This window comes from Petaurus breviceps, unplaced genomic scaffold (genome assembly GCF_028583685.1).
Source record: "Petaurus breviceps papuanus isolate PSGF00001 unplaced genomic scaffold, PetGlider_PUasm1.0 90769, whole genome shotgun sequence".
Lineage (NCBI taxonomy): Eukaryota > Metazoa > Chordata > Mammalia > Diprotodontia > Petauridae > Petaurus > Petaurus breviceps.
In genome coordinates this window covers 2,583,298-2,599,243 of record NW_027187341.1, presented here as the reverse complement: position 1 = coordinate 2,599,243, position 15,946 = coordinate 2,583,298, and positions in this window count along the sequence as shown.

Here is a 15,946-nt window from a genome sequence, read left to right as displayed (position 1 = left end):
GATAGATAGATAGATAGATAGATAGATAGATAGATAGATAGATAGATAGATAAAGAAAAGTGCTTAACATATATTATCTCAGTTGTGCCCAACAGTAGCCTGTTTTGCAGGGACAAGTGCTATTATCCCCATATCATAGATGAGAAACTGTGGTCCAGAGAGATTCAATTATTTGCTCAAGTTCACTTAGCTTATAAGTACAAGAAGCAGAATTTGAATCCAAGTCTGGGCTTTACTTTCTTCCTCTGTCAAATGAGAGGGTTGGTTTTGATGACTTTTATGTTCCTTCCAGCTCTAGATCTATGAGTGACTAATACTAACTGATCTCCAAAGTTCCTTCCAGCTATGAATCCAATGATTTCAGATAGTTCTGAGGTCCAAGACAAACAGGGGACAGAGGCAGAAGTAGAAGGACTCTCAGATATTATAAGCCCAGGTTCAGGACTCAACCCAGATATGAGGAAATGAGCAGAGAAGTTTAGACCATGAGATCTGGAACAGCATTTCAAAATAAAGAACAAATTAAGGGGCAGCTAGGTGGTGAAGTGAATAGAACACTCGCCCTGTAATCAGGAGGACCTGAGTTCAAATCCGGCCTCAGACACTTAACACAAAAACTAGCCATGTGACCTTGGGCAAGTCACTTAACCCTAATTGCCCTCCAAAAAAAAAGAAAAGAAAAATAGCCTGTATGCCCAATTAACAAGACAACTAGGGTCAGACCAAGACCACCCTAGACAACTGGATAGCAGTCAGGTGTCCAAAAACAGGAGCACAATAAGAACCTTTTATTAGGGAAGTGTTCTGATGACATGAGTCCAGAAAGTGGATGCAAGACCAATAAATCAGTTTCAGGGTAAAGGACATAAGCTGACATTTGACCCAAAGTATGGGATTTGAAGTGTGAAATCAAACTTAAGAACACAGACATGATTCAGGGTTAGACAAAGTAGATGACATACTTCTACATTGAAGACCTGTCGTTGCCATTTTTTTTTCAGTTAACTTTCAGATTTGACTCAGCAATCTAATTTTTAAAAAGATACAAGCATATTTCAATCTATATAGGCCAAATGTAGTTAAGCCATCTCCTTTAAACAACCCAAGTCAAACTAAAATTTGTTCACATATCAATCATATATGTCATCTGACTAATATTATCCATTTTCATTTCCCTGAATGAGAATGGTGAACTTTCAGTCCACTGGACCACAGAGACAGAGATAGAGACAGAGACAGAGAGAGAGAGAGAGACAGACAGACAGAGAGAATCCGCTAGGCTTATCCCCACCCCCACAGCCCTGCCCCCCATACAAAGGGAGTTTATTAACATTAGGAGGAGGGCAGGCCGCTCCCTATCCTGAATTCAGTAACCATTTTCTGTTTATTCAGCTCTTTAGATCCCTCTGCTGCTCTTAATCCCAGTCTAACATTTAAATCCCTAATCTCAGCCCAAAGACTGTGCTTTGGTCTTCCCTAGTCTGATCCATACTTCACTGCCCAAGCACCAACTGTCATACAGTTCAAAGGGTGATCAGGAGTTTCCTAGTCAATATCTTATCCAATAATAGAATCTCTTCTGTAACAATATCCTTGACAGATGCTCACCTAAACTCTTCTTCTAATGACACAGAATTTGCTAAATAATTTCAGTTCTAATTATTGAGGGGTTCATTTTTTTGCATTGAGACAAAATCAGATTCCTTATAAGATGCCTATCCCTGCATTGTTCCTGTTTGATTGGTTGTTGTCCTTCCTTCTGGAACAGGACCAAAATGACATTACTATGTTATAGTCAAATTCTAGGCTCTTATTTGTGTGATCCTGGTTCTTTCTTCAGGGGTAACATTTCATTCAACAAAGCTTAAGTGGAGTAAAGGAAAGATTACTATTTTCTAGTCAAGAGATATGGAACTGAATCTTACCTTTGCTACCAGCAGCCTGTATGACTAAACAAGTCACTTAACCTCTGTATTTCAAAGTTCTTTTTTTCATCTGTAAAGTAAGGAATTTAATTCAATCAACATTTTTAAATAACCTACTACTTGACAGGCTTTATGCCTAGAGCTGGAGATAGAAAAAAGAAAAAGAGAATTCCTGCCCTCAAGGAACTTACAATCAAATGGGGAAAGACCAGACAAAAAAGAAGTTGATAGAGAATGGAGTTACAAGGAAGATTCCCAACCATTTATAAAAGAAGGCTGTGAAAGCCTTAGTTTAGTGCTCTGTCCTCCAGGCAACTGAAGGTGAGTTGATGTGTTTTTTTGGTTTTTTTTCAGTTAATCATTTTATCTAGGGAGGGAGCAGAGAAGGTATATTTTTCCTTAGAGGAGAAGCCACTCAAAGCCATTGATGGACAATGGAGTTACCAGGAAGACTGTAAACTCTCTATAAAGGAAGTAATTTATCTCTAAGGTCTTGCCAAGTCCTTAATTCTATGATCCTCTAAATATCTGTTGTCAGTCATCTAGATAATTAAGGCTATTTTCTTAGTTCCTTTGTCTTGATGTTACTGAAAGCTTCAGAGTTTATTTTGATAAGAGAGGGTAGATTTTCACATGTCCTGTTGGTGCTTAAAAATTTCAGACTTAAGACCCCATACAGTAAAGCTAGTTAGTTTAAGGCCTACCCACTATGTTAATTTTAAGTGCCAAGAAACTAATAATCTCCCAGGTTCAGACCATTATTATGATTGCTGCTCTCTCCAGTGTGGTACAGTGAAAAGAGTAATAGATTTAGAGTCACATAACATGGGTTCAGAACTGATTCTGTCACTTACTACCTCTGTGACTCTCAGCAAATCTCTTAACCTCTTTGGACCTTAGTTTAATCCTTCATAAAATGAGGAGTTTGAACTAGACCAGGGCCTACTTTGGATTAGATCTTAACCTATTTTGTGTCATGGACTCCTTTGAAATCTACTCAGAGTAATCCTACCAAAATGGATTAAAATTAAACATTACCCTAAGTTATCAAAATAGTTTTATTGGTTTCTGTTGTTGTCATCACTGTTGTTATTCATAGACTTCAAGTTAAGAATCCCTGGAGAAGGACTTTGAGGTTGTTTCCATCTCCAGATATATGAATCTTTCTACAGCTAGTGTTTCCTCTAAACCAGGAGTTCATCACCTAGGCAAATTTCAGGGGTTCTTTCCATGAACTTGGATGGAAAAAAAGTATATTTTTTCATGAACTTTTGATTTCCAGAGTAACCCTGTATATTTTATTTTATGTGTTTAAAAACATTATTCTAAGAAGGGTGATCAGGCTTTATCAGAAACTAAAAAGGTCCATGACCCAAAAAAGCTTATGTAGAACCCCTATTCTAGATGATCCTAAGACCTACCATGTCAACTCCTGAATTGATATAGACAGTTCCATATGGATATAATAAAAGCTTCTAGTAATCATTTAAAGATTTGAATGAAAATGCTAGATCAGAAATGTACTTACAGCACATTTAGGCAATAGGCACCCCTCAGAGTAAAACCAAATTCCCCTGTTCAGTTCAAATATCAACTAAGATTTTTATCCAAGTAATTCAAGCAAAGAAATCTTATTAAGGAATTAGGGTCTTGGGGAGGGGCAGGAGGTTCAAGTTTATCCAACTTAGCTATCTACATTGATCAAATTCAGCCATGCTGGCTAGCTCTTTAATTTATATACTTCTCTCTAGAGATAGCTTAGTAATTGTAATTGTTTGGGTGACCTTTAAGAGTCATTAAGATAAATTTCCCATTTAAACAATAACAACTAACATTCACATAGAGCTTTATTGCCACTAAGTACTTTCCATACATGATTTCATCTTCTCCTCATAAAACTTCTCCTAAAGTCCAAGCCATATGCTGCATTGTGCTGTGGCCATTACCCTGGGTTCACAAGGGCTATACCATTGAAGTGCAAGTCTGGCAGAATCTGCCAATCTAGGAAAAGTTCAAGTCTGGGTCTGATAACAAGCTGTCATCCAAAGACCAAGCTAGCCAAGTTCAGAGAGTCTCATCACAAGAAGGTCAGCTACTAAGTGAATATATTTTTTTTTAGCCACAACAAATCATGAGACCATACACTGAGGCTTTGAGAGGTTACTTTCTGGGTCAATAGAGGGAATATTTGCAATGATGAAATCACAGATGGTTTTAAAGTATTGAATTACCCTTATAACCACCCTTTAAGGAAGGTTAGCATGAGTATTGTCTTCAAAGTAACATATTAAACATTTTCTTTTTCTTCATCCAGTTACTTCCTTTCCCAATGATCTCATTTTTTAAAGTGCAAGTGAATAAACTTTATAGAATAATATCAGAATTATACTAGATCAGCAGCTCTAGTGAGAAACTGAGAAATCCAGTAATTTACACAATTAATTTTAGAGGTATATAGAAGGTGATTGTCTAGGGGAAAAACAAGACTAACGAGTGAGTGACAGAAGGATCAGTGGCCAATATGATTATAAAAAGTATTCTTACAAAGTTGTAACTAGCTGATTTCTAAGGTCCTGTGAGATACGAAATTTCTAAAGATTTTTCAATATTTGGGGTATGATTCAGAGGAAGCATGGTTTACTAAAAGATATTTAACCTATGCATCTCATCTACTGCTCAGTAGTTTTATGACTTTATGAAAATCTGTTTACCTTTTTAAGACTCTATTTTCTTGGGGCAGCTAGGTGGCACAGTAAATAGAGCACTGGTCCTAGAGTCAGGAGGACCTGAGTTCAAATCCAACCTCAGACACTTAACACACACACACACACACACACACACATACCCACACATGTGACCTTGGGCAAGTCACTTAACCCCAATCGCCCTACCTTCTCCTCTCCAAAAAAAAAAAGAAAAAAAATAATCTATTTTCTCTTTTGTAAAATGAGAATACTGATTTAAAGAGTTAAAAAAAAACATGTCTACTCTCCCTGCCCCATAGCATGACTATGGGAATCATAAGGTACTAAATGTTTGAACTTTGTAAGCAACAGAGTTAATAAATGAAACGTATTGGAATTAGGAGGTATTAATTAGTAATTTAACTATGAAATATGTTAAGATAGTGAGATCCAAAAGGGAATAGGCAGTTGTCTAGTGGTATATTTTAGAGGAAGAGAGTGCTCCTTTTCCCCTCTACACAATTATAGAAATAGATTATATAGATATTGGTATATAGATATGAATGGTGTAGATATAACTTTCAGGGCAATGCTTGAAATTCTACATAATGGTTTTGTATCTTTAGATTAAGATCTTTCTTTTTTAGTTAAGTGGGGAAAAGAGAAGCACCAAAATTGAGGAAAGGGTATAACTCAAGGAGAAATGAATAATGGCAATAGTTTCTCAATTCTTATTCAATGTATATTCTCTGACAAGAACAGTGCAGAAGAATGGATTGAGATCGGTCTTGAAGCCAGGAAAAAAAGAGTTCAAGTCCTTCTAACATAAATCTCAGTGCATTAGGCAACTCTCTAAGGTTTTAGATTGCAGAGAAGAGGTAGCTAGTATTTATATATTGATTTAAAGTTTACAAAATACTTTACAAATATTATTTCATTTTATCCTCACAACAACTCTAAATTTTATAAATTCATCTTATAATTCATTCATTTTATACAGGAGAAAACAAAAGATTTACTCAGACTGTACTACCAGTAAATATGTGAGAGCAGATTTGAACTTAGATCTTCCTGACTCTAAGTTCAGCACTCAATCCACCATAACACCTAGCTACCTGGCTAGGCAGAATGTATGGCCCTACATTGGGAGAAGCAGTTTATCACCTAGGAATTTCCTATACAAAAGAAACCATTTATGCAAGTTTTATCTCTATTCCTCTTTCCTTCCAGGGAAAATTATCTTCAGTATGGAAAAAAGAGAGCTGAAATTGCCCAAAGAGAGTCAATGAATGAGATAAATAAGGGGGTAGTAAAACAGTGTCAATACTACCTATTCCAGACTTGTTATATGCTCAAAAATGGAAAGGACTCACAGATGAAATAGGGGAGCTACTCTCAGAAGTATTTGAAAACATCACAATAGGGCCTGAGAATGGCAGCTCCTGTCCTGAATTTTTAGAGAACAAAAAAAAAAAAGGTAGGGGAGGAAAGATGAGGCTGAAATGAGAATGGAAAGTGAAGACTATTGGTTAGTGAGCTTGACTTCAATTATCAGAGACATTCTAAAACAGATCATAAAAGGGAGAGTTAGGAATATCTAGATAAAGAAATGGGGACCACAAAGAACTGGCATGAATTATGATATAGAACAGGTCCTCCCAGACCAATGTCATTTCCTTTTTGGGCAGGGTTAGTAGACTGGTAGATCTGAGGAATGCAGCCGCTATAATTTAATTAGATTTTAGTCAAGCATTTGATAAAGTCTCTAATGTTATTCTTATGGACAAGATGAAGAGATATAGGCTAGATGAGGTGAATTTAAAATTGCCTGAATGACTGGATACAAAGAGTGATCAGTAATGGTTCAATGTTAACACAGGAAGGAGGTCATCAGTGGAGTCTTTTGACTTTCTTTGCATTCCCAGTGCTTAAGAAAGTACCGGCTACATTATAGGAGCTTAATGATTCTTATCTGACTGACTAGCTCAAATGAGATAATATTTTTAAAATGGTTAGCATAGTGCTTGTCACATTGCAGGTGCAACATAAATGATCTTTCTTCCCCTCCCCTTTCATCTTCTCCCTTCTCTTCCCCTTTCCATCCTTTTCTCTTCCCTTCCCCCTTCCCTTTCTCCCATTCTCCCTTCCCTTCCCTTCCCTTCCCTTCCTTCCCTTCCCTTCCCTTCTCCCTTCCTTTTTCCCTTCCCTGAATTAAATGCCCCCAAGTGTCTGTGCTTGGTCTAATGCTGTTTCAAATTTTAACATAGACTTGAATAAAAGTATAGGTGTCATGCTTATCAAATTTTCAGATGACACAAAGTTGAGAGGAAAGGATACTGGCTGACAGAGTCAGGATGCAAAAAGACCTTGACAAGCTAGAATATTAGGCTGAGTTAAGTAAGATGAAATTTAATAAGGATAAACATGAAGTCTGACCCTCAGGTTTAACAAAGTGACTTTACAAGTACAGATTGGGGAGAGACAGACATTTGACTAAAAATAATTGTGTGTGTGTGTTTTAGTGTAATACAAGGGCAATATGAGTCAACTTTACAAAAGCAGTCAAAAAAGGTGACAAAATCTTATACCACATTAAGAAAAGCATAACTTTAAGCAAATGATATTCCCACTCTTTTCTGCCCTAGTCAGAATACTGTGCTCAGTCCTGGACACACACTGGTAACACACTGAAAAAGCAAAGAATATGGAGAGCAGGAAAATAAGGAAGGTGAAGGACTTTCGGTTTATTTTATATGGTGGTCCACTAAAAGAAATGGGAATATTTTGCCCAAAGAAAAGGTGCAAGAGAGACATGGCACCTGTTTTCAGAAATATGAAGGGAAGTGTGAAATGGGGAATACATTTGTTGTGTTTATTCCTCTACTGCTAAACCAGGAGCAACGAGAAGAAATTACAAAGGTGTGAACTTAAAACTTTACATAGAAAAGAACTTGCTAACAGTTGAGGTGTCCAAGAGAGGAATGATTTTCCTAGAGTGCTTGTGGGTTCACACACACACACACACACACACACACACCCTAAAAATCATCATGCAAAAACTAAATAACAACTTGCAGAGCATGTCATGGTGGGGTTTCTTATGAAGGTACAGATTGAATTAAATGGCCATTACAGACATTTCAGCTTTGAAATTCTGTGATTCTGATCTCACACACATATATGCATGTATACATACACATGTACATATATGTGTATGCCATGTATCTATGTATTAGGAAATCTATATTGTACAAATGATCATATATTCATGTATACTGTGTATATGTATTTGCTGTGTGGTTATGCACATATATGTATATACTCATATGTAGATTTCTGAGCCTATATATAAATGCATCAATCCATACTCAGAAATATACATATATATTCATGAGCACATTTATTATTGTATACATGTACACATCAGTGTGCATGCATATCTATATAAGTATGTATATATATATATATATACAAACATATATACTCTGAAATCTAATTCTAATGAAGCATAACTCCTTCTTGACTAACTATAATATAGCTTTTACAGGTTCTTCACTTTTTGCTAGCCTTCCTTTCTACTCTCTCCCAAGCATTTTGTCTTCAAATTATGTGGTAATTTGTGAAGGTTGGCAATTCCCAAATGATCTTTGTCCTCATGGGGGAAAATCTGTATTTAGCTACAAAAAGACACTGATAGTGACCATATTCAGTCCCTCTCTTAAGAACTACCCTGAAAATTGGGAGTGAAAAATCTACCTACCTGTGCCAACTTCTCCCCCTAATCTGAATCTTCAGTTTGGCGATATATTTTTTTTTTGATCTGTAAAATAATGGTGGTGCTATCTCTCCAACTGGACAATGTTAGATAATGAAATGTAGTTTGGTATAATTTGCTTATTATGTGACCAAGATTGTTTATAAAGTATGAAAAAAAATCTCTTTTTACTCTAGATTTTGGGGAAAGGATGGTTTGTATAAAGAAATAATATTTTTATTAAAATTATTATATTGTGTATATTTATATGTTTATACATATTTTGAGGGGTATTAGCTGCAGAAGATGCAAATAATAGCAATGGATGAAAGTGCCAAAGAGGCAAATTTAACTTTATGAAAGGGAATTTCTAATAATAAGAACTATCCTAAAGTGAGATGGGTTTGTCTGTCTGTCTGTCTCTCTCTCTCTCTTTCTCCGGAGAAGATTGTCTCCTTCCCTCCCTTCATCCTGCCCTTGCCCAATTGGGATTCTTTAAGCAAAAAGCTAAGTGAATACTTAATGGGGATGTTGTAGTGGGGACTCTTTCTCAGACTATAAATCATAGATTTAGATCTATAAGGGACCTTAAATGTCATTTCCTCTACCCTCTCATTTTAGAGGTAAATAAATGAGGTTAAATGACTTGTTCAAGGTCACACAGAGAGTAAATAACTGAACCAGGATATGAATTCCCTCCTTGTGACTACAAATATATCATTCTTTCCACTATGCCATGACTGAATGGCCTCTAAAGTCTCTTCCAGCACTGAGATGATTAGATTCTGTGATTTATACTTCAATATGAATGAATTTTAAATTTCTTTTTTTTTTCTGAAAAAAAAATTAGGGTGAATACTGAATACTTGAGTAACGAAGGAATATACAGGTGGTAAGTGGAAGACAGTATTAAAAGATGGGAAGAAAAATGAGAGGCAACAAAGATAAACCTTACCTACTTATCAGTCTTGCCTCAGACCCTGTGGCTAGTCAATACAAGCAGAAAATAGTCATGTGTTAAAATAGCAGAATGAAAGGGAGATTGAAATTGGTGTACTAAGGAGATATTTAACTCATGTTTTTTACTTTATTGTTTGAAAATCCAAGTGTAAAGTTCAGATTGGGGATTTTTATTTCCTATCAGAATCAAAATATGGAGAGACTATTGAGAAATGTTTGCAAAAAGAGAAGAGAGAGATAGAGAGAATATGTATTACTATGTGCCAGGCATTGTGCTAAGTGCTATGTTTCAATTGATATTTAAAAAGTGACTAAGTAAACTCTACTTAAAGGAGATTACATTCTAATGGGGAAAGATAATACATAAAGGGAAAATGGAGTGGGAATGGGATAAGGCTGCTGGCAAGAAGGTGAAAAAGTCTGAAAAGTGAGGAGCGGCCTCAGAGTGTGTTGAGCACCTGAAATAATAGTCCATGCAAAGGACTTATCAGTCAGAAAAGATGACAGGGCAGAAGCATTTCCAGAGTGAAAAGGTAGCTAACTGGAAAGTAGAGAAGTCTAGGAAAGAGTCTGAATACAAATAAATAGAGTTTTGTAGTATCTTATTATTCGCTGACTTGAATAATATAATTTCTAAAATGTGCTTTTTGAACAATATGTTTTCTCTCAATTAGGTGGAAATGTAAAGGTAGCTAGTTTGAGAAAGATTAGGAACAACTGTTGCAATAATTTGTGTCATGTAGTGGCTGATGAAATCTTTATGTATCATTTAAATCCTAAATAATCTGCCAAAGGTACCACAGGTCTGACCAGGCCACTATCCTATTCGAGAACTTCCCATGGTTCCCAATTATTGATTAAATAAATTCAATTCCTTGTCCTGGCATCTTAGCCTCTATAAGTCTTTTAGATAAAGTAGGAAAGAAGAAATATAAATGCTCTATATAATACATACTCACTATAGACACAAGCACAATGACAAGTCTATTCAGGAAAAGGGGTTTTCATGATAGTCTCAGGGCAATGCTTTTTCTAACAGATGACTCACCTTACCATTACTCTATTGATATAGTTCCATTCTCTTGAGGAGGAAAAAAAATGTTCCAAAGTAGAAATAGATTTTTTTCTATGATTATTAACTTACATTTAGACTTTTTCAAAGGGAGAGCAAAGGCCCTCTCATTAATCTGAACATACTCTTATTTTCATTGCAAATTGATTTTAAAAGTAAAACTAATCTAAATGGAGCTCAGAATGAACTGAATATATATATATATATGTATATATATATATATGTGTGTGTGTGTGTATGGATATGGAATCAAGATTCTCTTACAGTGCTGGACAAATAAATGCTCATGAGTTGAATGTTGTACCTCATGCTTCAATTTAAGAGGGAATGGATTGGGTTTCAAGTCAAAATTGATGGGAAAACTTTACATTTAAATATAAATGAGTCTTCATGGACAAGTGACAATTCATAACTGGAAAATAAAAAGGATCCTTAGCATATTATTTGCTGTACTCCACATACATTAAGTGCCTCAATCTCTCTTCCTCTCTTTTCTCTCTCTTACCACCATTTACAATACTTAGGCCCCAGGGAAAAGTGACTGGAAAATAAATAACACTTATCTGAGAGTACTTGATTAACACAAGTGATTTGGTTTTATTTTTAAGCTCATTTGCTTCTGAGATTAGGTCACTGCTAGCCAGAAGTAGAACATTTAAAGGAATAAATTCTCAAAATAAATCAACACTTTTCATTTTACTCACCTTAAATTTTAAAACATAATTTATAAGGGCAGCTAGGTGGAGCAGTAAGTAGAGTACCCGCCCTGGAGTCAGGAGGACCTGAGTTCAAATGTGGCCTCAGACACTTAATATAAAAACTAGCCATGTGACCTCGGACAAGTCACTTAACCCCAACTACCCTCCAAAAAGCAAAAAAACAAAACAAAACACATAATTTATGAACTCATATTTAAAGAACAATTGGAGTTAGTTTAGAATACCAAGATGGAACAGCTGCCCTAACTCATCTCTCTTAAAATTTCATTTGTTATGGACACCAACTAGGGAAGCCAGAAATATGCAGTGAAACTAAGGATCTAACATTGTTTTCATACAGTACCCTGAAATATCCCAGTAGGTGAGGTTCAAGAAGCCCTGGAGGCCAGTATCCACTGCAAATGTACAATATTTACTATCAGATTCTGAGGGTGCTATGACTACTAGAGCTTCTTTGGTGCAATGCTGTTATTGTAGTTGTTCTTTGTGTTTTCATTCCTCCTCACTTTCTACAGTTCTATACTGTTACAATTATGTATGGTGGGGATTAACCAGGAAATTAAAGTACTGGAATTTTGAAGATTTTCTGCTTGTCCCTTCCTATATTAGGGAAATCCAACACAATGCCTTCTCTGTTGATGATGATGGCATCCTATTATAACTGAATAGGTAGTACTACTATATCCTCAAGTAGTTACAAGGAATTTAATATATTATCTGCCCTGAAACATATACAGACCTTTGGTTTTACATGGTAGATTTGGGCCACATTAGTGAATTTGATGTCAGTCACACAATTCCTGGAATTCATTTGAAGAAAAACTAACCTTTCTAAATGATTTGACATTATCGACTTCTTTTTCCTACTGTGTATTCTCATCTCTTGACTCTAAACATCATGTTTCCTTCATACCTTTTTCTACTCTTTCTATCTTCTTTACTTTTTACTTGTCTGCTTAAGGTATTCCATAAAGATCTGTTCTTAATCTCCTTCTCCTCTCTAATTACACTTCTTTGGCAATGCCATTTTTTCATACAGCCCCAAGATCATGGGTACACTATAACAGTTGTACCAAGACAAAAGCTAAAGGTCAGATGAGAGCACCTAAAACATGCAAGAAACCCCCATATTCAGTACTTCTGCCAGTCCACTCTTTGTTATTCTTGCTAGGGACAGGTGTTTATAAAATCTGACCTTACCTAAGTCCATAAATAGCTAATCATCAATGATACCTGCTGTTTTTTGCCTAAATCACAATCAATTCAAAATTCACAAACCCACAAAAACCACAATCATAATTCAAAACACCCTTTCTTGGGATATTGGGTATGGATCCATGAATGATACCCCTCATCTTTAAAGGAAGAAATTAAAACTTCCTGCAGGTACTCAATTTCTACCTCATTTTTTTCCCTCAAAAGGCAGCCATTGCTGAATTATTTTATCATCTGTAGGAAAAAAAGGTATGGAGGGGCATTCCATGAGTTTGGTCTTGCCAGAAAGAGGAGCATTTCCAGTCCTTCTATTGACTAGGAGATCTGTGCTAATACATTACAATGAACATAAACCATGGCCTTTTACTGCTGACATTTTGCCTTACGGTGTTGGAATTGTGCCCAACCACAAAACACCAGATGGTACTAAGTGCCAATTGCTCGAGAGCAATGCTATCTCCAAAAGAGTTATGCAAAGATTAATTCTCAAATAAAACCCTTGCTATTATCATGAGATTTAAGTTTGCCCAACTAGCACAATGGCTAACAAGGAAACCGTGCCCTAATAATGTTTCTGTGTATACAGCACAACAGATAATATCAAACGTTAATTACCTAAATTGTCTGCCACCTCAGATCCCAGATTATGTTGTCTCTTCTTACCTGGAAGTTCAGAGATGCCCCATACTTTGCTTATTATTTAAGCTCATTGAGTCACATCTGAAACTTGCCAGTATCTTGACCTACATATGCGAAATATTCCTGATAGAGAAACTGCCTAAGGAACTCAAGCCATTCAGAAATCATCATTTTGAGTTCTGCCCATAGAGAAGGCTTTTTATGAGGAAATCATGCTGTTAATTCTAGAAGACAATCACCACATTATTTTGGGTACACTGCAGTCAGAACATCTGGGAATTGATCACATGAAATCATTGTCTAGAAGTTATGTCTTGTGGCCTGGAATTGATTCTAATATCTAGGAGATTGTAAGCAAGTACAGCATATTTGAGGCTTCTTGAGCTGTACCCAGAGTTCTTTGAAAAACTTAAAGCTAAACATAAATATGAATTATGATTATGCTCACCAGGATTGTTATTATTGGTATGAATTCACATTGATTTTATGAGGAGTATGGCAATCATCTTAAAGTGAGGTCTAGCTGAAATCTCTGTTCTGCCAATCCCAGATGTCTGGCAGTCATTGTGTTGTACATATTATCATGTCTGATGACAGGTCTGCATTTACCTCAGAAATAGGTTTAATAAATTTGAAGTCAGGAACATTATCTTAGCTGTCACTGTCATACCTTCTCCCCCTCAAGGAAATGGTCAAGCTAAAAGTACATCTCAGCCTCCAAAGGATGCCCCGTGGCAGACTGCTGGAGAAGATGGAAGGAACAATAAGAACGCCCAAGTTTCTCCCAACTCAATGTATCGCTCTTTGTACAGTGATAGCAGTCCTATTCAAAAACAGCTTCTCTGGCTCCTCACTGAGTAGATGTCTCCAGATTTGACTCCAAGTTTCTATATTTGGACTAAACTAAGAGGAAGATGAAGGGAACATTTTGGATACTTTCTGTCTAATGTTTTCATTTTTACTGTTAGTCTGTTTTTAGACAAAAAGAGGAAGACAAAGAGACAGAGAAATGGAGCATTCACTGAGCACTTAATATGTGCTAGAAAGTGTTCTAAGTGCTAAGGATGCAAATACAAACAAGGAAGACAGCCTCTGTCCTCAAGGAGCTTACATTGCAATTCAGGAAGACAACACATAAAGGAGATTTGGAATGGTAGAAGTGATATGTACATGGCTAGAAGATGATAGGAAAGTGGTATAGGGTGCTAGGCCCCAGAAACTGAAAGCCTACCTATTACAGCTAAGGGACCCAAGGTTGAAGCCTGATAGAAAATAAAGAGAATGACCTGAAAGCAGAAACCATAACTTTCCAGTCCAAACTCTTCATTTTATAGATAAGGAAATCGAGGCCAAGAGTGTTTAAGTGACTGGTGTAAGGTTAACCTGGACAGTAAGTGTCAGAACTGGGACTTGAACAGAGGTTATCCAACTCAAAACGCAGAGTCCTCTGTGGTGTACTACATCCTAAGAGCAATATAGATACAGTAATTAATATTAGAGGGGCTATGTCCTATAAGGTCACAATTGCAGATGGCTTGGAGTATTATGGACAATGTTGAAAAATTATGAAAGGAGTCCTCTGATGGTGACTACACAACAGAATGGCAACTTGAAGGGTCTCCTCTAGAGCTTTCTCTGCTCTTGACTTTTAATATACTTGAGGACTTGCCTGAGCTCCAACTTCAAGCTCCAATAATTCCTCTGTACGTACCAGTGCTATAGTGAAGTTACTGTGATATATTGCTAATGCTTTCATCATCATCATCATCATCATCATCATCATCATCAGGTGTTTCTGTGACTGTTTTTGTTTCCTTTGTGTTTCTACCAAAGGTTGCTGTGATACATTTTTAAAGTTTTTTTATGTTCAACACCATCATTGTCATCACCATCACCACCAACATCATTAGGTGTTTTGGGGGCTGTTTTGTTTCCTTTGAGTTTCTACACTTGGAGATGTGAAGTTGACTCAGAATATCCATGTAATAATACATGAATGCCATCTGAAACAGTGTAACACAGGGAAAAGAGCGATGTATTTGGAGTAAGATCATGGATTCAAATTCTGACTACCAATTATTTCTTGTATAACTCTGGCCAAGTCACTGAACCTCTCTGGGTTTCAGGGTCCTCATCTATAACATGACTGAATTGTATTAATTGACCCATAAAGACCTTTCATTCTCTATATCTATGAGCACATGTTGAAGATCTCCTCAACTTTGATTAATATCTTTACTGATATATAACACTGAAAGTCAGGTCCTTGAGACAATATGATAAAAGCCTTCACCTGAGGCAGATAAGTTTGGCTACTGAAATACTCTCAGGTTCCTCCTCTATGTTCTAAAATATTTATAGAAGTTCTCTTTGAAGAACTGGAAATTATGCGGCCACCCATGAATTGGGGAATGGTTGAACAAATTGTGATACACAACAGTAGAGGAGGGCAAAGTGATCCATTCAAAATGAATAACAGAATCATAGATTCAGATATCATTAAAGTTCTTTATTTGTCCCTAGCCCCCCACAGGTAAGAAAGAAGGAGAAATAAGATTCAAACCTAGACCACAAGATAATATACCTAGAGTTGGAAGGAATCTCAGATACTGTCTAGGCCAGTTCCTTCATTTTACATTAGAAGGAAATCAAGCTCAGGAAAGTTGTGACTTACCCAGATCGCAAACATCAGTGGCGGGATCTGACTCCAGACGCTTTCACTCCAAACCCAGTGCTCTTTCTATCCTACCATATCTCAGGGAAATACTAATGTAACATAAAATGTCCAGCACCAGTAAGGAACTCAGCTTCTCCTCCATTGAAAACTCTGAGGTTTTCATTCTGGCCCACTAGAACATAGTCTTCTGAATGTTTAACTTCTCTGGACCTTGCTTCTCCTAGATCTTTACCTTTATGAATTGGGCATTCTGACCTGATCTCAGTGGTTCACCTTTATGAAATGGACCTTCTGACCTGCC